This window comes from Phoca vitulina, unplaced genomic scaffold (genome assembly GCF_004348235.1).
Source record: "Phoca vitulina isolate PV1807 unplaced genomic scaffold, GSC_HSeal_1.0 scaffold1, whole genome shotgun sequence".
NCBI lineage: Eukaryota > Metazoa > Chordata > Mammalia > Carnivora > Phocidae > Phoca > Phoca vitulina.
Genome location: NW_022589704.1, coordinates 70,494,177 through 70,515,032, shown reverse-complemented (window position 1 = coordinate 70,515,032; position 20,856 = coordinate 70,494,177). Strand labels below are relative to the sequence as shown.

The window sequence follows — 20,856 nt, the reverse complement described above, 5'->3', positions numbered from 1 at the left end:
GGATCGAGCCCCACATTGGGCTCCCTGCTCAGCAGAGAGCCTGCTTCTCCCTCTCCCTCTGCCTGCCGCTCTGCCTACTTGTGCTCTCTCTCTATCTCTCTGTCAAATAAATAAATAAAATCTTAAAAAAAAAAAGTTACTAAAATTTAACTTTAAAGTCTTTTCTCAAACTCTTTAGATACAAATTTTCATCTATCCAATTAATTTCTTAATGCTATAATTTATGTATTTATTCAGATTAAAGATTATTAATAAGGCCTATTAAAATCCTGATATATAACTTCATGAAAATAATTGTATTTTAGAAGTACTCTATCAATTTGTAACATGATGACTAGTAGCAAAATTGATGGACCAAGAAAACATTTGGTTATCAACCTAAAGAAACGATGTCTAAAACAAAACAGTCATATCAATATATTTATAAAACCATTAAGGGAAACCAAATATTCATTAAAGTTGTATTTCATATTTTCATTCACATCCTAGGACCCTAATATGAAAACACATGTTCAAAACTTTCAACTGAAGAACTTTTTGAGATAAAGTTCATAAGAATAAATACCTTAATGAATGGACTTCAAAACAGTAAAATAATAACTTTCCTGAGAAAAGCCTTTCCACAATTTAAGCACAATTAACTGTATGCAAACAAAAAAGTGCTGAATTAATATTTTTAAGAACTGAATTAAAATATTTTTTAAAGTAGAATGTTCTTAGCTTTAAAGAGAATAATATTCAAGCCACAACAAAATCAACAACTACCGCCAACATATTTGTGTGCTGTGTTAAAGCTAAAAATTACAAACATTAACTATAAATGAAGTATTTAAAGTATGTCATTGTTATAACATTTATGATGACATAATGTAGAAAAATTTAGGATTTCTTCTGTATTGTCCATGGTACAAATGGCCCACTTGCTGTCAAGAATGGCCAATGCTACATGGTGAAAAACTGAGACTGGACTCTGGGATAGGAAACAGGGTTAAGAAGCTAAGTAATATATTTGTGTTTATGTGTACAGTTTTTTAAAAAAATTATTATGAAATACAAAAATATTGATAAGGTGTTTTTATTTTTTTTATTTTTATTTTTTAAAGATTTTATTTATTTATTTGACAGAGAGAGACACAAGCAGGGGGAGGGGAGAGGGAGAAGCAGGCTTCCCGCTGAGCAGGGAGCCCGATGTGGGGCTCGATCCCAGGACCCTGAGATCATGAACTGAGCTGAAGGCAGACACTTAACGACCGAGCCACCCAGGCGCCCGATAAGGTGTTTTTAAATAATGAAGTATATTCAATGGCTTTAGCAAGTTGCTGAGAAAAGGAAATGAATAGTGGAAAAAAATTAAGATAATTCCTAGGCAGGTTAGTAGTATAACATGCATTGTATATAATGCAAGCCAGTTAGATATACTGGGTGATTCTGGAGGAAATAGAGTTACCATGTCTTATTATTAAATACTTAGGTGACCGAAATGCAGAACAGTATCAATATGTGAAAAGGATTCAAAAGGGACCTAAGCGATAGTTCTCTGCATAGTTTATAGTTCTGAATAGTTTAGTTTTCACAATAGGAAATCCAGAAATAAATCCAGTATAAATTTGAAAATTCAATGTGTGACAAAAGCCATACATAAAGACAGGATTATTTAAGAAATGCTACTAGCATAGCTGGCTATCCATTGAATAGAACATAAAATTGTATCTTATTACCTTATTCCATATACAAAAATTAATTTGAGTTTAATTAAACATAGTCTAGAAAATCTAGGATACTACATGATATAGTCCAGGGATAGGTATGACTTTTTAAACTAAGCTAGAAACCCAAAAGTTATAAAAGAAATCAGACACATTTTACCACATGAATGTATCTTTAGCTAAAGATACTAAATAGCAAGTCAAGAAAAAGATGAGAGAGTTGAAAAAACACAATGAAGACAGGACAGAGTGGTAACAGCTATCACAATTGAAAAGAAAGGATAAGCAATCAATATAAATAGGGATTTAGATAAGAGGTACTTTTAGTTGAAAAAAGCAAGATGAATATGCACATTGAAATCTGATGCTATTTTATAAAATAAATGGTTAAAAAAGCTATGAAGAGTTCTGTGTGTGTGTGGAGAGAGAAGGAGAAAGAGAGCACACATGCACGTGTGTGTTACAGAACTATTCTTCTATTTATTTATTATTTATTTACGAAAGAGAGAGAGTGCGCGTGTACTGGGTGGGGAGGGGAAAAGGAAGAGGCAGAGAGAGAATCCCAAGCAGGCTCCAGGCTCAGTGTGGAGCCCATCACTGGGCTTAATCTCAGGACCCCGAGATCATGGCCTGAAGCTGAAATCAAGAGTTGCATGCTTACCCAACTGCACCTCTAGACATATTCTTTTAAGACTGTGTGATCATACAGCAAAAAGTGCAGAAAGATACTCACTAATTTTGTAAGGATACTTGTAGAGTCGTAATTAGAGGCAGGAGAGCCAAATTATGAAGGAATGGGGAAAAAAGCAAAAGAAAAGTCCTGTACTAAAATAGCTAGTATGCATAATCACATACCTACATTGTTATAAGATCATACACATGAAGAAAAATTAAGAGAAGGGGACAGTGACCAAACTTGCCAGAGGAAATACCCAAGGAATTTATATAAGTATTTGGACACTCTTCTGCTTATAGTCTCATAAAATGTGAACTGAAGTAGCCACAGAGGCCAAATACTATCATTCTGATGTGTGTATGTTTAGCTTGACTGTTATTAAAGGAACAGAGTCAGTTCAATAGGGTTTCACGGTTTACTCGAGAGGTCGGCAAACTTTCTATAAAAAAACAGATAGTAAATATCCTAGGCTTTCTGGGCCCTATTGTCTCTATCACGACTAGTCAACTGTGCCACTGCAGGGTAAAAGCAGTCATAGGTGGTGATGGTTATTTTTAGGAGTTAACTTAGTGAATATAGAATATCAAGTTATTTAATCAAACACTAATTTAGGCATTGCTGTGAAGGTATTTTGTAAATGTGCTTAACATTTACAATATGTTGACTTTAAGTAAAGGAGATTATCCTTGGTAATATGGTGGGCCTCATCTAATCAGCCTTGAGAGCAAAAACAGCTTTTCTGTAGAAGAAATTCTGCCTTAAGACTGTGCTATCCATTTCCACTGGAGTTTCTGGCCTTCTGGTCTGCCCTACAAATTTCACTGTTAACAGCTCCTACAACTGTGTTAGCCAATTCTCTAGACACATAAATAAATAGGTAGTACTATTATGTACTATTTGTTCTGTTTCTCTGGCCAACCCTAATACATAGACAATACATAAACATAGCCTGCCTGTGTTCCAATAAAACTATTTACAATAATAGGCAGTAAACCAGATTTGGCCTGTATACCATATTTTTCCAACCCCTAGCATTATTAATATTAAAAGATAGCTGTTTTTATTTAAAACTATGTTTCAGGCAGTGTGAAATGTGCTTCACATATGGATTCCAGGTGCCTCATAAATTGGGAATTGCTTCTGATCATATATTCTAGAGTAGCTATATGAGCAAGAATGATATTCCTAGAACCAGTGAGTGCTTTTTTTTTTAAGATTTTATTTATTTATTTGACAGAGAGAGAGCGAGAGAGCACAAGCAGGGGCAGCTGCTGGCAGAGGGAGGGAGAAGCAGGCTCCCTGCTGAGCAGTGAGCCCGATGTGGGGCTCGATCCCAGGACCCCGGGATCATGACCTGAGCCGAAGGCAGACGCTTAACCAACTGAGCCACCCAGGGACCCCAAACCAGTGAATTCTTGATCATGAGCTTAGGTATAAGAAATCATTTCTCAGGGGCTTGGGCTCCCTGCTTGGTGGAGAGCCTGCTTCTCCCTCTCCCTCTGCCTGCCACTCTGCCTACTTGTGTTCTCTATCTCTCTGTCAAATAAGTAAATAAAATCTTAAAAAAAAAATAAAAAGAAAGGGTTTCTCAGAGAGGTGGGTTTTTTTCCCCCTTTTTTTCAGTGAGGGTTTTAAAATGGTATTCTCTTTACTTGTTTTTATATTGTTTCATCTATTAGCTTTGGGGATTGAAAATTATTGCAGCAGAAATCAACAGTGTCTTGGATGTTTATTTATTAAATGTGGTACCTTTTGATTAAACTCAAATTTTTAAAATTCCCTTCAATTAAGGGAAAAATTAAAATTCACAAAATCACTAAATCAGGGGTTTATCATTTTTGGAATGAAAGGAATTCTTTACATCAAAGATTTAAAGCACAGGATCTTTAAGTAAGAAGGAAGAGTCCTAGGGGCGCCTGGGTGGCTCAGTTGGTTAAGTGTCTGCCTTCAGCTCAGGTCATGATCTCGGGGTCCTGAGTTGAGCCCCCCTTGGGGCTCCCTGCTCAGCAGGGAGTCTGCTTCTCCCTTTCCCTCTGACCCTCCTCCCCGCTTATACTCTGTCTCAAATAAATAAATTTAAAAAATATATATTTTTTTAAAGATTTTATTTATTTACTTGACAGAGAGAGAGACAGCGAGAGAGGGAACACAAGCAGGGGCAGTGGGAGAGGGAGAAGTAGGCCTCCCGCTGAACAGGGAGCCCGATGTGGGGCTCGATCCCAGGACCCTGGGATCATGACCTGAGCCGAAAGCAGACGCTTAATGACTGAGCCACCTAGGCACCCCAAATAAATAAAATCTTTAAAAAAAAAAAAAAAAAAAAAAAAAGGATGAGTCCTCAATCTATTATTAAATAATATTACATATTTAAAATTATCTATACCTTGGGCACTGAGTGGCTCAGTCAGTTAAGCACACAACTCTTGGTTTCAGCTCAGGTCATGATCTCAGGGTTGTGAGATCAAGGCCTGTGTCAGGCTCTGCTCAGCGTGGAATCTGCTCGGAACTCTCTCCCTCCCCACCCCCCATGTGTGTTCGCGCTCTCCCTCTCCCAAATAAATAAAATCTTAAAAAAATAGAATTACCCATAACCTGAAATAGCAGATCCCCAAATTGGTTGATGGCATATGGTTTCCTTCTCCAGGGATTAATAAGATTCCCATTTAAGAAGAAATTGGCATCCTTTCTTTTCAACTCAGGGACCTCCCTATAACCACTCTTTTCTCATCCCCAGTATTACCTCCTGTTACTCAAAAGCTTAAGAAATAACCTACATTTAAAAATAATTTGATTTATAAAAAGCAAACATGACCATACTTTTTCAAGATCACATGGTTTATTCAAAGTGAAGAGTATCTATAAGATTGCCCTTACATAGAGAAGCATCTTAGGTTAGGTTGTAGAATGACAAAAAAGTAAGAAAAATTGGAACCTTTAAATTCAATATCTGAAAGAGATCTCTAAGCTATCAGATAGTTGAAGAAATGTTTAACCACAAGAGGAAAGGGCTGTTATGACCATGACCAAATGACAAATTTATAAAGTAGAAGGGGGAAATTAATAATAGTAAATAAGAGCCTAATGTAGAGAAGAAGCCAAGTTCAGAAATGGAAACTACTAGGAGTGGTGTGGGCAAGTGATGAACCAAGATATTTAGATATAAAAAGGTGTGTCAGAGTTGGTCATAAGGACAAAAGGTTTAGCAAAGGAAGGTCAATTAGGGGAATTTTGTGCAAAAAAGAAAATTATGGAATCTAAATTGGTCAAACAGTTCTGAATTCAAAAATTTTGCCTGTCAAATCATTTTGTACTGATTTTTAGTTCAGAAAACATAGTCACCATTGTAACCCATCTGTATCCACAATTCCTACCAAATTGTCTTTAACATAGGAAAATCTCAATGATTATTTGTTGATAGTGATAGTTACATGGAAACTCAAATCAGAGAAGGTATTTTAAAAAGACAATAACTAACCATTCTCAAGGAATAAAAACATAGTTATCAGCGATCTTTACCCAATTACTAGCATCACTAAGAAATTAGAGTCTGGAAGGTATGTTTAGCATAGAAAATTGGTGCCACACTCACCTCTGCTGATATCATCAGTTCTGGGTGGGGATGAAGCCATAATCTGCCAAAATCTGAACCATTCTTGCAGGGTTTGGGGGTTCTGTAGAGAAGTTAGTGCTACCAGGTCTGACTGCCATAGCTCAGGAAAATGGTGCAGTCATTCCTCTTAGCGTAGAAAATACTTGAGAAGATGTTTAAGGGACCTATAAAATATTAAGCCCCAGAAACACAGTATTAGCAGTGGTTTAGACATGGAATACAATAGGTAAGTTATGGAATGCTTACGATGTTCCAGGAACTGATGCATTATCTCATTTAATCCTTTCAGCAATCCTATAGGATACAGGTATTGTTATTAACCCCGTTTTGCAGAAACAGGTTTTAGCAAGGTTAAGGAATTGCTCAAGACAAAAAAGGTAGTAAGATAAGAGGCAGAACTAGGATTTATACTCATGCAATCTGGTGCTTCAGGTGTGTATATCAATAGCCACAATGCTAGAGGTATATTCAAACAGGCTGAGAAAAAAAAGTATTCCTTAAAAAGGGCAAATTAATTTCCTCTGAAGTAATGTGTTCACTGTATCCCATACCAGGTGCTCTTTAACTCACATCCTAAAAACATAGACTGGCATTTACCTGACAACTTTAAATAATAATAAACTTTAAATCTTTAAAATTTATAATATTTTACAATTTATTTATAATAGTGAAGCATAGACAATCTGTTAATCTCCCAGAGTGAAATGGGATAAGTGATAGTGTATTCCCTTCAGATGAAATGACAAAAAAATACATATAAATTTCATACTTCATTAATTGGAATTATTTGAATCCAATGCATTGCTTCAAACCTAATAAAATAAGTCACTTTAAAAATCAGGTGCCGTGAGTAAGCCTACAAGTTTCAAAAACTTATCTTTACCGGTAAAGAATTTTTATGTTTGATAAATTATTCAAAATACGCACATTATCACCTGAATCCACGTAATATCTAAATCCACATAAATTGTGGCTTTCTTCTCTAACTTACTCCCTTTTATTTTTTATTAATCATTTACATATTAAGTTTACCACATCTACAGGTTTTTGAAAGTTTCGCCTAATTTTCACCAGACCATTTACCTCACAATTTTCTTCCCAAGTGAATTTTTACTGCCAAATATGTAGCTACACTATCAAAGATCTGTATCACGATTTTAAAAGACATAACTGTAAAAGTATACACCACCAAGACTGAATGACCACCAAGAAGGAACGGTCCCGGAGGAACCGGCTCCTGCCCTGAAAGGGGAGGGCTCGCAGACCACAAACAGGGTGGGCAGGGAGCGGGAGGAGGGGAGGTCGGAAGAGGCAGTGCTTGATTCAAGTCAATAAACATTCGCTGCGCCACTTACCAAGGGCCAAAAAAAAAAAAGAAAAAGGAAAAAGAAAAAAAATAGCTGGGCAGTATTTCAAGCAGTGGGTCCTGCAGGCTTACGGGAGGGGGCAAGAGCCTATGGCGGGGACTCAGGCGCCGGAGAGCGGTAGGGCTGGATCAGAGCCTCTCGCCAGGCAGGCGAGGGCGGCCAAGTAAGGCCAGGCCTCTAGCGCGCCGCTCCCGGCGTCCGCACCCTCGCTGGCCCAGCCGCCGGCCCGCCAGCCGACCAGCCGCAGCTGCTTACCGGTGGCGCCTTGCTGCCTCCCCGGGGGCAGCCCGTCAACGGTTGCCGCAGTCAGAGCACCACCCCGCGGTAGGGTACGTCGAGCCCGCCCGCAGCTCTCGGGTCCCCGCAGGACCGCCCCTCTCGCGAGAAGTCGGGGGGGGGGGGGAGTCCGTGAAGTGGGGGGAGGAGAAGAAGGGAGGGGCTTTTAACGGTGGCGGCTGGTTCTGCGCCGGATCCGGGAGAGGGGCGGGCGCCATTGTGCTTCTCTGCGGACTGCTCTGCCTCAGTTAGGGGCCTAGAACTCGGAGGAGGAAGGCGGTGGTGTGGTCGCTACGAGCAGGACGCGCCTTGTTCAGTGCCAGCTCGGGAGCAGGGGTAATAAGCTGCGGCGCTCGGGCTTCTCCCTCTCGGGGAGTTGGTTCTAACCAAGGCCGCGTGGGGGAGGGGAGAAAACGAAGTGCAGGCCTGGGGACGCGGAGGCTGCTTTCCTCGTCTTTAGTTGGGGCGGAGGACCGTAAGCCGCACCGCGGTTACGAAGGGCGGCCGGGCGCAGGCCTCCGCCGGTGTTCTTTCGTCTGGTGGTGGAGTTTGTGACGGGTAGACAGGCAGATTGTACGTCTTCCTTATGGACGTGTGGTCGGCGAGGGCGAGGGGCTTGGGTCCTACTTTGGCCTTTGGCGGCCTCCTCTTGGATGGGGGTAAGGAGGATCCTCTGGAGCCCTACGGACCGGGAGTGTCACGAGTGAAGTATTTAGTGAGCGCCGTGTAGAAGGCGGGGAGGGTTGGGACTCCGCCAACCTGGTATCCATTTGAAGGGTCTTTGCCAGCCCTTTAATTGCGGTGAAGATTTGCTCATTGATCGCTCCATTTCTTGAATATCGTGATACTTCGGGAGTTGTTTTGTATCGTGGGAAATTGTATGTTCTTCAAATTGAAATAGTTGATGATATATATATATAAAACCTGTTGGCATAAGAAGTGAAAATAATGGAAGGCTCCAGTTGTAGAATATTCCCTCATCTTGATGGAACTGCGTAGTGAAGATGAACATGTACGAAGAAGCACCATAAAATACTACAGTTAATATTTTTTTTCTACGTACACATGTAGATAGTAATAAATGGGGAAAATCTGTCCTGGAAATGGATTCGTCACGACTAGTGTCGTTTGGCACTACTGAGAGTAAAAGTGCCAAAGTGAAATTGAATTTAGTAAGATATTTTTTTTAATTTTGTAGGACTTTTTAGTTCTTTTTGTAAGAATTATTTTAAACCTCCCCGTACTCCCTTCTCTCCTTTCTATCTAGAGCTAAGGTAAGGTTAAAAATGAATTTTTGATTTAAAAACCAAACGGTGTACTTTTGTTAACAAGGCAAACACATGGTGTAACTAGATTTTTTTCATGAGATAAACATTTTGTTTCAGGAACGGGGGTCAGTATTTCATTTACAGCTCTACAGCCTCTTGTGAAACAGTTGTGGTGTATGAGGCATTTAGAGTGAGAAGATCTGGGTTTGAGTCTTAATTTTGCCATAATTATTTAACCTTTTCAGATTTCCTTGGACACATAGCAGTTTTCCTTGAGTTGAGGTGAGGATTAAATTAGATGAGGTAGCTGGTAGTAGTCAACACCTAGGGGATGTAATACTCTGGGAGTGAATTTTTAATGGATATAAACAATTGGAATTGATACCTGAAGTCCAGTTGTTTATATTCTGGTCAGAATAACCTTAAAATTTTATTCTGCCTGTAATATCCCCTTCCCTCCGATAATGTATTTATGTAAGTTCCATACTACAAATGTTTTTAGATAAGAACTTTTTACAACTTTTTCTTTGCTCTCTAAATTATGCCACAGATGTAAGCATGTGGGTATGCATAGTCTTGTCTTTTTTCCAAAGTTGCATGCAGGGTCAGATGTCTTGAATAAGAATGATTAAAAATTTCTACTTACTTAAATACAGGTGATTATTCTTTGTTACCCTGGCAAGAGAGCTTATTTTCCAAGATAAAGCACAAAGATTCCCTTATATAGACATGCACATATGTTCTACATGAAAATGTCAGATAATCAACTGAGACGTCATCCATGGCACTCATACAGCCAATTTTTAATGAGTTCCATATCCATTTCATACAACTCTTCATCTCGCATATGTTCAAGAGTTGCCCATGTTTTACTATTTTAGGAAAATAATAGTGCAAAATTATCAAATTATGCCTAACATTTTTGATAATTTGTTATTCGTTGTATTCTGGCTACTAGACCAGGGCTTCACATTACAAGAATGAGCTTGACACAGCATCCGCCTTCCACAACTCACAGTTTAGTCATGAGACTAAGGTATAAACTACTGCTGTTACCTTGGTGTAAGAACATAGTAGTACTGTGGGAGCACAAAGGAGGGGTGTTTAATCTTTGGGGAAATTTTTTACAGGAAGTATTGCTTGAACTGAGATGTGAAGATGACTAGCAGTTTGATAAGGAAAATGCAGAGTCATGGTATCGTATTTTGTTTTAGGAATGGACAGTTTGTTCCCATAGCTGCAAAAAATTGAGTGGAAGGTGACATGAAAGACCTACTGTTTTAGAAAGTGCTCTGTGCTGTTGGGAATGGAGAGCTATTGTGTCCCTAAGCCCAGTAAAAATGATTTTTAGATTATCTTTACTGACAGCATCCTTCTGTTACTGCAGATAATTAAGTGCCAGTAATAAAGAACAATGGGAAATGTATAAGTGGAATGCAGAGTGAAATGCTTGCATCAAACCTTATTTTTAACCAACAAATTAAACTGAACTAATGACCCTTTTAACTCTTAAATGTAACAGGATTAACAACTGATCACAGTAGGATTACAATGTAAAATGAGTAAGATTTTGAATTCCTTGTAAGAGCTCTTTGAAATCAGTAAAGCAAAATTCTGTTGTAATGAAATAATTTATCTTCTCACAAATCATTATTTTATAGAAACTCTATCTTTAATACAGTTGCTAATAGTAAGATGAACCCAAGGGTGGGTATAAAATTCTAATTTGAGAATTGGCTGGGGTTTAATTTTCAGTGATCTTAACTTTTCTATCCTGGTCTGAACTCATGTGGTCAAAACTGGTTTTTCTTGCTCTCAAATATATTTCTCAGTGGCTCTACCAGTTAAACTACATAAGTTGAACATCTGGTTTTGAAATCACCTACTGCTCTACACCCAGTTTTGTCAACAGCTTTAGAAGAGGGCAAATTTTGAACCTTAAAGCTAGGTTCTTACCTTTTACTAGGATCATTGCACTCCATTGTAATGTGTTTCTCACCTTTCAGAAAAAAAACCCTAAAATGGTGTCCACTCTGAATGAAGATTGAAACTTGACATTTACAGATTAAATATACTTCAGAGAAGAACGTATTATCTTTTAAAGTAGTGTAGACTTAATAGTCATATTTTCTCTTGAAGATGTTAGACATTTTTCTAATTATTATTTAAGGCATGGGTATATCTTTGTATCTTAAATAGCTGTCATCTAAAAACCCAGAGGCAGTTATTTAGAAGACTTTCTGTTGTGACCATGCACAGCTTGCATATCTCCAGGTTCACTGGGATCAATAAAACACTAGCATTTCCCATTTAAAATATATATTTTTTTCCCTCAGAAGCAGGTTTTTTAAAGAAAAGAAATAGAGGTAAATAATGGAATTATGTTTGCACGTCTGGAAGACCAGTGGCTATTAAAGTACATAGGTATTTTGTGTGATAACTCTGGCCTTCGTGCCGTGAATTTATTGTATAGTAATATTGTGCTCTTGATAATTCACTAACTGCAACTCCACTAGATGTTTAAGACAAATTCTAAATTAGACCCTGAAATAGAATCAGATTTTTCATAGAAACTGGGTACATAATAATAATTGTAGCAAAATTAAAATTAGGATGAGTTATGAAACTTTATTGCTGCGTAGGAGACCACCTCAGAACCTAGTGGATTAAAACTGCTGTTTACTGTTACAGTTCTGTGTACCTGTTGAGCAGTTCTTTTGGTTTTGCCAGGGTTCACTCATGCACCAGCATTCAGCTGTGGGATTTCTCAGACTGGAAGGTCCAAGATGGCATTACTCACATGTCTGATAGTTGGTATTGGTTGATATTTAGGCTTTGCTTCATGTGGCCTAATGACATGGGGGTCCCAAGACAGCATTCCAAGAGAGTGAAAGTGGAAGTTGTAAGACTTTTACAGCTTTGCAGATCATATAATGTCACTTAACACTGCATTCACTTAGTCAAAGTAAATGTCACAAGACTAACCCATATTCAAGGGGTGGGGAAAATCAGATTTTACCTCCAGCAACATCACAATATAAAGAGGTATGCGTACTTGGATGGGAGGGATTTGGAGCCATGTTCTATAATTTACCACAAGTTGCTTAGAATAGTTTAAGTACAGGCACTTTTAAAGATGTCATGATTGGGATTTTCTTTAAAATAGAGGATGGTAAAACAGACTATAAGGTAAGTCAGGTGTTGATAATTGTTGGAGACTTGATTGGTACATGGAGGTTTACTACTGTCTCTAGCGTATGTTTGAAATTTTTTATAGTAAATTTTTTAAGGCATACTCAGGTATTTGAAACATTCTGTGAGAGGTTTTAACCTTATCTTCTACTTAATATTTACTAGAATAGTACATTTTTGCTTAGTACTTATTTCTTTTGTGGTATGTAGATACTAAAAGAGGGTAGACCAGTAGTATTTCAATTTAGGGAATTAGAAGTTCTTTATAGATTTTATTAGAAGTTATTAAAAAACATGTCTTTTCATTTGCAAATAACTGTTTCCCTTAATTATAAAAGGAAGACCAAGTACATTAAAGAAATTTTGGAAAACTGAATATAAAGCAGAAAACAGAACCCAACCAGAGATAACAATAAAATGTTAATAATGCTTATTTTTCCCAATATTTATGCATATACTTATATAGGCAAGGTATTTTTTTAGATAGCAATTATCCTCCTGTAATAAATCTGAATGACTTTAAAAAGTCTTTTTATTATGTGCTAAAGATAATTTTTTTAAAAGATTTTATTTATTTTAGGGAGGGAGAGAGAGCAGGGGCGGGCGGGGGAGCAGAGGGAGAGGGACAAGCAGACTTCGTGCTTAGTGCAGAGCCGAATGTGGGGTTCAGTTCCAGGACCCTGAGATCATGACCCAAGCTGAAATCAAGAGTCGAATGCTCAACTGACTGAGCCACCCAGGCACAAAAAGATAAATTTCAAGTAATGAAAAAGCCAAGAGAATGTCTACTAAGCTGTATGAAACTTTTTAATAGTGATAGCATTGCTTAATAGTAGCGAGTATTTGCTGAGTACGTAGTATGTGCCAGCAAAGTTCAAAATATACCTTGGAAGTTGGTACTATTATCCCCATTTTGTAGGCAAATAAATATTGGAGAAATTAAGCCTAGAGTCACACCAAGTAAAGGACCGATCTCATAGCTTGCGTTCTTAACTGTCATTTCTGCAAATGGTTAGAAATTGGCTGCTGTGCCAAAAATTGGGCAATGCTTAATTTATCTTGCCTGGCCTCAGTTTCATATTTATTTCTATCTTTATTAATTAAATTAATTAAATAAAGGGAAAGTCTTAGGTGTGGGTCATACTGTTTGTTAGTGTAGATGGGCCTGAGGCCTTTTTTGTTAGTCTAGTTATTTGGTTTATGACTACTGTGTGATTCTTGACAGATCCTGAATAACACTGTTATTGTAAGTAATGGAACAGAGTGGTCTAGAGAGTGATGGGAAAGGATACATGTTATTTGAGAGATCCCTTTATAAGCAGAATCCGCAAAAAACTTTTTAACATTATGCTGTCATTTTTCTGATCTTAGGAATTAATAAGCTTTCTAAATTTGGTAATCAGAAATCCAAGTCATACTTGGTAAACAATTTATGGTAGTGCTCAAAGAAAGCTTTATTGTTAAGTAGGGAATAGGTAAAACTTCTTTGGTCTTGAAAGTTTTCTGATACTGCCAGAAGCTTTTCAGTTCAATTTTTCATTGTGCCCCAGATTCTACTCATTAGGCATAACCAGTGGAGAGGGAGCACTTAGGCTGACCATATAGAAAGTACAGTGAAATCAGAAGGCATGGAGGTAGCATATGTGTATGGGGAGAAGTAAATGGATCAGTGTAAGTGACTGAAAATCTGTTACCACCTCAGCTTGCTATCCTCTGTGTTTTCAAAACTGTTTCCACCATGCTTCTAGTCCTCCTCTGTGTACTTCACACTATTCGTTTCTTTAAAACTCATCCAGTGCTTTTTTTGTTTTCTACTCTGCGAACTCCCTGCCAAAAAAGAAAAAAGATTTGGTTTTCATCAGTATCCTGAATAATTCCCCCCCACCCCCAAAGAATTCTTTTTCGACCTATTGAATCTGCTTGCTTTTTTTTTTTTTTTAAGCTTTTATTTATTTATTTGAGAGAGAGAGAGAGAGAGCAGGAGCAGGGGGGAGAGGCAGAGGGAGAAGCAGGCTCGCCACTGAGCAGGGAGCCCAATGCTGAACTCGATTCTGGGACCCTGGAATCATGACCTGAGCCGAAGGCAGACACTTAAGCCCAATGCAGAACTCGATTCCAGGACCCTGGAATCATGACCTGAGCCGAAGGCAGACACTTGAGCCACCCAGGCATCCCAAATCTGCTTTCTATCTATTTACTTTTGGACCCTCATTAATTTGCCTTGGAGCCAGTATGTTTCTTCTTAATAACTTGTCCTTAGTTGGGGACAAACTCAGGGGATTTTTTTGTTTGTTTTTAGCTGTTGGTATTTCAAAATCTTTAGTAGTTTCTGAGCCTATAGCCTGTAGCATTTGATTGTTCCCTATTATTCCACAAAGGTAGTAAAATTAATTACTAACTTTCAGTATTGTAAGAAATGCAGGAAGATGTATACGAATCTATTATAAAGTTAGGCAAAACTAGATAAATGTTTCATCTTTGAAAGCTCTGTTTCTCAGGAATATAATTTCTGGGGTACTAGGGAGAAAAATAATATACAAATTACTGGTGGTAAAAAACTTCAAAACCATTGCCTCGTTAAAGTACAAACTCCTGAGCAAAGGACACAAGATTGCCTTTATAATATGGGTCTGATTTTATGTAGTCATTCCCTTCAGAGACTTGTGTTCCTTTCTCCCCTTCCATACCTTCAATTTCACTCTGACACTCAAATTATTTTCTATTTTCCAGTTCTTCAACATGTTTTAGCATTTTTATGCCTTATTTCTCTTTTTCTATGTTTATTCTGCAAAGGTCAACTCAGATGTTACCTCCTCTGAAGTCTTTCTCATCTGGAACTTTTGGCTATTCCCAGTCAGTGCTCCCATGGCATTTTCAGGTTTTTGTTGTTTTTAAATACAGTTTTCAGTGTGGTGTGAGTGTCTGATCTAGAAATTGGTGTAATTGCTAATTCTCTTTGGTAATTATTCCTGTTGTGCTTCCTGACTCTGATCCTTTTGTCAGTTTTGAAAAAATTTCACCCAATATCTCTTCAATGTTTTTCTCTGCCCTGGTCCTTTCCTTGTGTAAATCCAACTAAGTGTACAGTAGATTTCCTTACTCCTCTTTCGGTGTCTCTTAAACCCTCCCTTCTATATTTATCATCATCTGTTTTTCCATGCTTCATTCTGGATAATTTTCTTTTAGCCTTTTTCCCTAGTTCTTTAGTTTTGCTTACTTTATTGTTAAATGCACCAGTTTTCCACTTTGCTAACATTGGGGCCATATTCATCTGGTTCTGCTGACTCTTACTTCTTGGCAGTGGGTTAATTTTTTTTCCTTATATTTTTGTGTGTCTTGTAATTTTTGGTTAAATGCCAAACAATGTAAGTTAAAAAAAAAAGTGGAAATTGAGATAAATAATATTTAAGCCTGGATATGGACGTACTCTACTTCTGTCAGACTGTTAGTGTGATGGGTTGAGTTGGTTTAGTCTGTAGTTGAGCCAGGCTTGAACTTTATCATCACTTTATTTACCTTCAGAGTTTTTCAGTAGTATACTACTATTACATAGTGCTTGGTGTGAGGCCTGGGATACTGGAGGATTTCTTTTAGTATTCTTTCACTATCCTCAACTTCTTGCAGGCCCTGCTCATCTGTATCATAAAGCGGTCTCTCTCTCTTTCAGGCTGTTGTAACTCTCTCAGCAGTAGGCTGCCTTTGTTTCTTATTTGAAGCAAAGCTCATGGTAAAAGGGGGTGTTCTTAGTTCTGTATATCTTTCTCTAGTCAGGCAGGCTCTCTGTGCCTGGTCCTCAGAGGTGGGCTGTCTCAAAATTTCTGTTCTTCTCCCTGCCTCCTAGAGTCCAGAGTGCATGCAGACCCCTGCCATGCCCCCCAACCCTCCTGCACCCCCAAAGCAACTGATCTCTGCCTTGTATTGATGGGAGATCTTGGACAAGCAGGTTTCATAGCCCTGCAAGTGGCCACAGACCTTTGCCTTGTATTGGTGTAGAATCTGTGCTGGAAGTGGGTTTTATACCCCCTTTCCTAGCCACAACCAATCCCACCTTGTACTCCTGCAGGATCTGGAGCATGGATGACCTTCTTCAGGTTCTCTCTTAAGCATAGGCAGGCTCTGCGTGGTCATAACTATAGAGAATGAGACTTTTAGCTCTCCTGTTTGTCCTCATTCTTATGAGCTCTCAATGGAGGCTTTTGGAAAAGACTCACCTTGTGTCGAGGCTCCCAGAGTTTCTAAACTGTCTCACACTAGCAGATGTATATTTTTAGATATTTAAGAATTTGATAAATTCCAGCTGTTTCTTATCAGCCTTTTTGTGGCCACCTTTGTTTTATTTCTTCTTGTGGAGGGGCTTACCATTCTTTGTTGTTCAACTCGTAGCCTCAGCTCTGGTGCACTTGAGAAAAGTGATTTAATAGATTATCTGGCTCATTCTTATTATGTTAGGAATTAGAGTGATGCTCTCTTATATTTTTCTATGCATTAAGCAGTGAGGGAATATTTAAGCACAATTTTATTTGTTTTATTTTGCTTGAAAATATTCAAGCAGAGACAAGTTGGGAGACTAGTAAAATCAGTATCCACATAACCATGCCTTATGCATGTCCTGGGCTTTGATTTCTTCCACAGGACTGGTAAAATGAAAATTTAAACTTTCTAGAAATTGCAAATGCTCCCAGGGCAGAAGTGGCTTTTGTGTTTTCGTATCTCTTTGGAATCCCATTTTCACTTCATTAAATTCTCTTCATTACATATCCTTATTGTCTTGTCAAGCCTCCATTGCTTTTAAGAGGATGCTTTTTATATTTTAATCTAACATTTTCCATTGTTTTGAGGAAGGATTGCTTTGAGTAATCTGCTATCAAGAACTTCAGATTCTCTTCTATAGCGTTTTGTATATCTCTGCTATTATACTTGTATCACAGTTATTTTTGTACTTACTTATTTTTATTCCACTCCCTCTGTGCCTGAAATATGAGTTTCAGGAAATAGGTTTTATTATTATATTTCTGGAATTTAGCACCCTACCTGGTATATTGAAAGTACTCAGTAACTTTTTTTTTTTTTTTTTTTTTAAGATTTTACCTGGGGCGCCTGGGTGGCTCAGTTGGTTAAGCGACTGCCTTCGGCTCAGGTCATGATCCTGGAGTCCCGGGATCGAGTCCCACATCGGGCTCCCTGCTCAGCAGGGAGTCTGCTTCTCCCTCTGACCCTCCTCCCTCACATGCTCTCTGTCTCTCATTGTCTCTCTCACAAATAAATAAAATCTTAAAAAAAAATTAAAAAAAAAAAAAGATTTTACTTATTTATTTGACAGAGACAGATAGCGACAGCAGGAACACAAACAGGGGGAGTGGGAGGGGGAGTGGGAGAGGGAGTGGGAGAGGGAGAAGCAGGCTTCTCACCGAGCAGGAAGCCCGATGCGGGGCTTGATCCCAGGACCGTGGGATCATGACCTGAGCCGAAGGCAGATGCTTAACAACTGAGCCACCCAGGCGCCCCAGAAGTACTCAGTAACTTTTAGGGGGTTTTTTGTTTGTTTGGTTTGGTTTGGTTTTTTTGGTGGCAGTTGGAAATTAGGCGGAAACAGTAGGTTAGAGTTTTGGATGCTGGGCCAAAGAATTTAGACTTCCTTTCTAGTAAGGTACTAGAAAAAAAAAATTTGATTGGAAATGTCACCATTACTAGTAGAATGAAATACAAAAGATGAAAATGTGAGTTCACTTTAGATAGAGCCAAGCATGGTATTAGAGACTGACTGACTTTGTTGATTTACCCAGAGTGGCCCTGGTAATCCAAGTAAAGTCTTGCTGAAAACATTGTAAAATTCAATTTTAATTTGTTTGTATTCCAGTGTGAGTTGTGAGATAGTTTCTCAGTTGCATTTAACATGTGATTATGAGTTCTTGATAATTTGCAGATAATATCAGGCACAGAATTACAGAATTTTACATGTCAGGTGATGATACAGAATTTCTTTAGGCTTTTTATCTGAACTGAGAGAAGATTTAAAGCAAGATTATTTCCACAGAATAGATTTGAATTGTGCTGTTACACTTTTTTTTTTTTTGTCTAAAGATCCTTTATAATGTTCAGCAGGTAACTGGAAAACATGAACTTAGTTTGAAGAGCTCTTCAGAGTTTCTTAGGAAGCCCAGCAGAATGAAATTACCTTTAGGGGGAAAAAAGAGCCAATTTTCCTAGTAGCTAACAAGTCACAGGTTTATGAGATGAACAGACTACATAAATTGTAGAGCTGGTATGAATGTATCTATTTTCCATTCCTGTTGCTTATGTCCGTCATTATTAAAATGCCTCAAAAGTGAGGAGGGTATACTGAACAGGGTGAAATCACAACCAGTTAGGTAAACTAGCAGTTAAATATCTGCTCCAGAGAATCTTCACCCAAGTGACCTCATTTCCAACGCTGAAAAGTTCACTAAAAGTCTCAAATACTGATCAAAAGATTTTTGTCGCTCATTTTCTTTTTTCTGCATTCAAACCAAGTCTGGAGAATGGAAAATCAGCCCCTTGGAGCTGGCAGTGCCTCAGCTTATTCAGATACGTTGATAAGAAACACGAACAGATAATTCAGGTGGACCCGTGATGCCTAGGACTTGCATGAGGCTTAAAGAGAGTACAAATTAAGTGTGCTGTGGAAATTTCATAACAATCATGAATGCTGTGTACAACTTGAGTGGGAAGGCATGGCAAATGTCACATATCTCTTCTGCTCAAGCTCATGCTCCACTGTCCCATCTGACTTACAAAACACAGGTTTAGGGGCACCTGTATGGCTCAGTTGGTTAAGCGTCCAACTCTTGATTTCGGCTCATGAGTTGGGCTCATGCACTGAGCATGGAGGCTGCTTAAGATTCTCTCTCTCCCTCTCCCTTTTCCCCCAACATCCCCAAAAGAAAACACAAGTTCAAGGATGAAATTACCAAGAATTTCAAGATGTCAGGAGCAGAGCTTTCAGTCAAGTGTAGCATCTTGTACTTCTGCATATGTCATATACCTGTGAAGCCAGCCCTTGGTGGTAATGTTCATCTAATTACCAAACAGCTGTCTAACTCAGGAATCAAATCTAAAGAAATTTAGATTTAAAGACGTACCGTGTTAGAAAAACTGAGAGACTATTATACTGACCATTGAGGAAAGATTGTACTTAGGAACTTTTTTGTGCTGTACTCTAAGTCTTGGTTAAAAGTATTGAACTTCAAATACCTTTTTCTGATAGTTTGTTCTTGCTTATACTTTTCTGTTACAGCACTTACAACAATTCAAGTTACATGATTATTTGTGTGCTTTGTTCTCTACCTAACTACATGTTCATAGTCACTATCTCAGTGCTTACATTCAGCGTCCTCATCTCATCGTCCTGTTCAGTATTAATGTGCCTAGCACACACTAAATATCTAGGCTTGAAAAGATGCCTCCATAGTACTCTGTAAGTGGTCTGGTAGCAGTCTTTCAAGGACTGCACATTTTATTTTTTTTCTACATTTTTCTGTGCTTTTGACCTACAACTTATGCAACCAAATTATGTAAGTTTTCTGGTTAACACCTACATTGTCAGAATTCAATCAATTTATGTAGAGGAGTTGCCAAAAATAGTTTCATAGAGTATAAATTCTATATCTCAGAGGACTCTGCCTCTTTGCCTTCTCCCAAGAGATTTGTTTTGAGCAGATTTCCTACTAGGTTAGTTTCATTTTGCAAATAAGTCTGGAAGTAAGAATTGAGTATAAATACAAAATAAACTATAAGGTATGATTAAGAAGCATAATTGTTGTTATAGAACCATGTGTAGGCCTATATCTCTTAAAAAAACATTTTGTTTTTCTGTTAATATCCTCATCACAAATACAGTCCCTTGTTCAGTATTTTTTTTATAGTCCTTTGTTTAGTATTTTTATAGCCATCTTAATAAAATGATGAACCTGCTACTTGTTAAATCATTTATGGGTTTTTGCATGTCAGTATTTAACCATTGATATTCTTGTTACTAATGTATATACCTTCTTTGAATGTCCAATTCATAATTATTTTTGATAAAATCTTATATGGATGTAGTGTAAATGGTTTATAAAAGCTGAAGATAGGGGCGCCTGGATGGCTTGTAGTTTAGGCGACTGACTCTTGATTTTGGCTCAGGTGATGATCTCAGGGTCCTGGTATAGAGCCCTGCGTCTCACTTTGCTCAATGGGGAGTCTGCTTTGGGATTCTCTCTCCCTCTGCCCCTGCTTGCTCGCTCTCTTTCTCTAAAATAAATAAATCTTAAAAGAAAAAAGCTAGAAGGTAGAAAAGATTTATGTTAGGCAACTGTATGCTTTATCATCCAAACCAGGCCACTTTTAAGAGACAAACCAAGGACTATTAATAATTGTCCTGGGATAATGAGCAGGAATTACGACTTTTCTGGAGATTCTAGACAAACCAGGAAATATGGTCATCCTATTTTAAAAAGGAAAAGAGGAGTACTTTGCCCCACCCTTCATTTCCAATCTCTTTCCAAAGGCAGTTACCTTCAACTTTTTAGCTGTTCTGGGATTTACCTTCACTTTTTTTTTTTTTTTAAGATTTTATTTTTTTGACAGAGAGAGACACAGCGAGAGAGGGAACACAAGCAGGGGGAGTGGGAGTGGGAGAGGGAGAAGCAGGCTTCCCGCTGAGCAGGGAGCCTGATACGGGGCTCGATCCCAGGGTCCTGGGATCATGACCGGAGCCAAAGGCAGACACTTCACCATGAACCAC

At 38.3% G+C, this 20,856-nt stretch overlaps 2 protein-coding genes across 22 annotated transcripts in view; one reads left to right on the top strand and one right to left on the bottom strand.

The window, feature by feature from the left end:
• The window catches only part of BAZ2B (bromodomain adjacent to zinc finger domain 2B), a 381,204-nt gene extending 373,488 nt beyond the window's left edge, over positions 1-7,716 (bottom strand). For all 17 annotated transcript variants that reach the window (XM_032409746.1, XM_032409845.1, XM_032409773.1 and 14 more), the window contains exons 1-2: positions 7,615-7,716; positions 5,972-6,156 (exon numbers count right to left, since the gene is read on the bottom strand). The gene's annotated coding sequence lies outside the window, so the exon portion shown is untranslated. The remainder of the gene's footprint in view (positions 1-5,971; positions 6,157-7,614) is intronic.
• An 86-nt stretch (positions 7,717-7,802) lies between these two features.
• MARCHF7 (membrane associated ring-CH-type finger 7) overlaps positions 7,803-20,856 on the top strand; it is a 54,717-nt gene continuing 41,663 nt past the window's right edge. For all 5 annotated transcript variants that reach the window (XR_004300193.1, XM_032409699.1, XM_032409689.1 and 2 more), the window contains exon 1: positions 7,803-7,971. The gene's annotated coding sequence lies outside the window, so the exon portion shown is untranslated. The remainder of the gene's footprint in view (positions 7,972-20,856) is intronic.